This window comes from Formica exsecta, unplaced genomic scaffold (genome assembly GCF_003651465.1).
Source record: "Formica exsecta isolate Colony F162 unplaced genomic scaffold, ASM365146v1 scaffold257, whole genome shotgun sequence".
Classification (NCBI taxonomy): domain Eukaryota; kingdom Metazoa; phylum Arthropoda; class Insecta; order Hymenoptera; family Formicidae; genus Formica; species Formica exsecta.
Genome location: NW_021849841.1, coordinates 10,412 through 15,575, shown reverse-complemented (window position 1 = coordinate 15,575; position 5,164 = coordinate 10,412).

Below are 5,164 nucleotides of genomic sequence, written 5' to 3'. Positions count from 1 at the left end.
TTATCTGTTATGTTTTAGTCATTTCTACCATCCTCTACTTTTTGTCACTTCCGCCTTCAGCGACTCTTCAGTATAAAAGAATTCCGAAGTCTCTTACAAAGCCTCTTTTTATTTATAAGAACTCACGAATGTAAGCATCTTATAAAATAAAAACTAAAACTTTTATTTTGTTTTTTTTTAATTTTTTGAAAATAATTATAATGAATTAATAATATTTTCGCGTTCAAAATGACATCAAACATGACATTATTGGAGTAATTTTTTAGCTAGATATATAATAAAAATTTCTCTCTCTCTCTCTCTCTCTCTCTCTCTCTCTGTGTGAACCAAGGGATTTAACTAACACTATTCGGAAGGTCAATGAGGACATTGATGCTATTCTTGGCTGGTCTACTGCTAACAAGCTCATTTTAAACTCAGATAAGACTCAGGCTATAATTATGGGAACCTCGAGATTTGTCAACGCCATTGATCTGATCCTTGCTGAAATAAAAGTGGATAAGTCCATAATTCAGTATTCTACATGTATTAAGTATCTTGATGTTACGATCATGAATACTCTATCTTGGGAGAAGCAGGTTACTAATATGGCAAACAAGATCCAATCAGCTCTACATCAGTTAAAACTTTGCAGGCACCTATGTTCTGAAACTCTTAAATCTAAGCTCGTCATTTCACTAATCTATCCATATGTCGATCATTGCTATGCAGCTTATACCGACATGACTGCCGAACATAATGTGAGACTTCATAGAACAGTGAATTCTTGTATCAGATTTATTTTTAACGTGAGGACTGATGCACACATTACACCTTACTACGAAAGGATACGTTGGCTTAAAGTCGATTCTCGGAGAGCCTACTTCGTTGGATGCTTATTGTATTGGGAGTTTAAATATTCTGTGCGACACAAGCGGCCACTACGTAAACTAATTAATATGGCCACCGCGTCGACAGTTTTAATCTTGGTTACATACGGCATCCAGTAAAATTGTAAAAAAATAAGAACTGTGTTACAAAAAAAGTGCTTCAGACGTTCAGAAAAAGTGCTGTCAAGTTTTAAAAATAAATTTGTCAAAGAGACAATGGAATTTTCTCCTCTGCACAGAAAAAAAAATAGCCGGAGGAAGTTGCTGCGTGAAAACTTGTGACTCTAAAAAGTATAAAAACGTTATTTTAAGTTTTCATAGAATTCCAAGATATGGAAGTGCTAAAATCACAAGAACTAATTTGTTTGGCAATGTGGAATTTGTGGATAAACGTTTAGAATGGTTAAAAACTTATTCTGTTTTACACAGCAAAAAGTTTTTGTTGGAAGAGCTTCAAACTGCTCAAGAGAACCGGTTCTTTATGTTTTTTCCATAAACATTTTTTATCTGTTGATGACACTAATTCCAATGTACTTAGATTCTTTCTATATATTTAAATTAGATTTGTAAAAAAAGTGCCAATTTTTATTTTAAAATTTTGCAAAGAAAGTTGACATACCGATTGCAATATAGTAATACAGCTACTATATGTTTGCAACTATGACTTGTTCCAGCCTTGCATGAACAATTCATTTTTTCTATATTAATTTTACTTTCTTCGTTACTGTTATTGTTTATTGAAGATATTATTAAACTTCCTGTTATTACATGCGGTTCCGACGTTAAGGCACTTGTTTGCAGACACAATGAATATAAATCTATTTTATATTTCGTTTTTACCATCGCACCGCACATTATTATCATACCAGAATTAATAACATTCTGACCTTCGATCATGTTTCTTGATGAGAGTGATGTATAGGTATACTCACACAAAGTGTCCAAACGAAGTGTCAACATTTTTCATGTAAAATCAACAATAATTTTTAATTTTTTTACATAATTACCTATATAAAGCTAATGCTAATATTGTCGACGCGGCGGCCATATTTGTTATACTACATTAGCGCCTCTCTTTCCGCGGTGGATGTTTTATTTTCCAATAAGATATTACAAACTAAACAACCAAGTCTTCTGCACTTCAATTTGAACTGCAGGAGTACAACAACTGACCGTGCTACTAGAACTCCGAAGGATATTTTAATTCAGCCACAATGCAGGACTGAATTGTATAAACTCTCTTTTAGGCTTTCATCGGTTAGGTTATGGCATGGTCTTCCTCCATCTATCCGGAATGCGACAACACTGAATGATTTTAAAGAAAGGCTTTATACGCATTTGCTCGTTTGTGCATCTTCATGACTAAGGTCATGACTCTGGATGTTCTTAATACTCTGGCATCTCTCTCTGGCATACTTTAAAGATTAAATATTTAAAATGTAACTATGTACATTCATATTTATACACATATTGTTCTATCTGCACATGTATATGCACATAGCGCACACTTTCACATTTACACATTTCTACATGTATATGCACATAGCGCACGCTTTCACATTTACATATTTACACATATTTACATACACTTACATATACACTCACTCGCACACTTATTTAATATGTACGTCACAATCATGTTATGTTATACACTTTTTTTCAATGTATTTTTATTTATTGCGCTTGAGGGGATTCGTCCCAAAGCGTCTAATAAGTGAAGCGCTCTCTCTCTCCCCCTCTCTCTCTCTGCAGTGGAGAAGACGTGTAAAACTTCGCTCCGCAAAAGTAATAACTTTTAAACGGTTAAATAGTTACGGGGAGTGGTAAAAAGTTATTCAAGTCATAGCGGCATAGACCGGCATTAGCCATGAGTGTTATCTAGCCGGGATATGCTGATTTGTGGGCGTGAGAAGTGCATTTCCTGTCTGGGACACCAAAGTCTCACACGACAGGTAGACATTAAAAGTGGACACAAAAGTGCTGACGTGTGACAGTGAAACAGAGGTGACTGATCGCTTACGCTGATATTAGCGGTTTCCGCCGATAATTATCGGCATGGACGATGAATATGCTGAATATCGATGCTCGGCATGTAAAAAGACAATAAAAGATCAGGTGGTGACATGCAAGTCTTGTTAACAGGTAAATCGTATTAAGCTGTTTTACCATCTAGGATGTGTAAACAAGCATAGGATTTACGATAGAAATCAAGAATTAGCATCGTGTTCTGGCCCATTTGACAGATTTACACTTGAAAGTGAAGCAGATATGAAGAAGGCATCGGCAGTGGCCGGGGGCAGCAGAGACAGACTAGGATCTACAGGATCTATAGGTTCGTTTACGATGCCAAGTAGTGGAAATAGAATATCAGGAGTGAGTGGATCATCAACTATTGATGTAAAAATAAATTGGCTGATAAAAATTGTAAAAGAAATAAAAGATGAAACAGCATGTAAGAAGGAAATTAAAATAATGGTCAAGGAAATAGTTCAAAAAGAATTGGGAAATGTTAAGCAGGAACTGCTAGAAGAGTTGAGAAGAATGATACAGGGACAAATATGTGGATCAACAGGAGGAATACAAAGGAGCTATAGTGAAGCAGTTAAAGAGGAAAAGAAAGAAAATGATATAATTATTAAACCCAAGATTTAACAGAAGAGTGAAGTTACAAAAAAATTGATAAAAGAAAAGGTAGATATCAAAAACGTGGCGATAGGAATAACGAAGATAAAAAAAGGAAGCAAGGGAACAGTGATCATGAGTTGTGAAACTGAAGAAGAAATGAAAAAGTTGAAAGCCACAGTGCAGGACAAATTGGGAGAAAATTTCAAAGTTACGGAATCACCGCAGATGAAGCCCAAAATAAAAATTATCAATGTCAAATGCTGGGGATACTGTCATATTGCAAAAAATTGTACGCGAGATGAAACATGCCACAAATGTGCGGGAAATCATAAAGCGATTGAATGTACGGCAACAAAGAAAAAATGTGTAAATTGTATGTTTAAAATTCGAACATACAACCTGAAGATAAGTGATGAACACGACGCCCTTAGCCCAGAATGTCCAACATTTAAAAGGGCGATACAAGAGGAGAAGAGGAGAGCCGGCTGGGAAGATGCGAAATAGCAACTACAAAAGGAAGCGGAAATAATATTGTATACAAACGCGCAAAGTTTGATGGCGCATAAAAATGAGATACAGCATCAGATTATGAAGAAAATAAACCCGGCATTCATAGCGTTATCAGAGACAAGATTGACTGCTGAAATTGAAGACAGTGAAGCGAACGTACCAGGGTATAGTATAATTAGATGTGGTGAAAATAGAAATACAGGAGGGGTTGTTTTATACATAAGGGATGATATTAAATATGAAATAATATTAGTGAAAAAAATAGAATCGAATTGTTGGTGCGCTGCGATTGAGGTGAAAGAAAAATTGTATAGAGGAATAATAATGGTAATATATCATTCACCGAGTGCATCGCATGGTGATTTCGTGAGATTTCTGGAGGATATAATAGAAGAGTTAATAATACGGGGAGAATGTATGATAATAGGAGACTTTAATATAGATATATTATGTTAGATTCGTTTTATACAAGGAAGTTACAAACGACAATGTTGAGCTTAGGCATGAAACAATATGTAAATAAACCGACGAGAATTACGAAAGATAGTAAAACAATTATAGATTTAATTTTTGCTAATAATAAAATAGAAATGCAGGTAATGCATGAACCTAAAATAACGGACCATGCGTGGCTTAAAGTTGAACTGAATGCGAATAAATTTGATAATAAATACAGAGAACTTAGTGTTAGGAATTATAGAGAGTTTAATATAGATGAATTTATTAAATTAGTGGAAAATAAATTAGAGAAAAACCAAGATATGGATGTCAGTGAGAGCGAAGAAATTTGTTGATAGTATAGTAAATGCGTTGGACACTACAGCACCTAGAAATAATTTTAGAATTCCGAGAATATAGGAAGGGAAAAAGTGGTTTTCGGATGAAATAAGAGAAGCAGCGGCTAAAAGGGATGAGGCATATAGGAAGGCATTGTATGCTGACACGGAACAAAATTGGTTGCAATTTAAAATTGAAAAAAATACAGTAGTTAAATTAATTAAGACAAAGAAGAAAGAATATTATGAAAATATGATAGATCTTCATAAAGAAAATCCTACATCTATATGGAAAACACTAAAAGAAATAGTAAGAGGCGAACCAGGAAGTAAGAGGGAAGTAGAGAATATAGATTTTGAAATATTAGACAGCACTGAAGGATG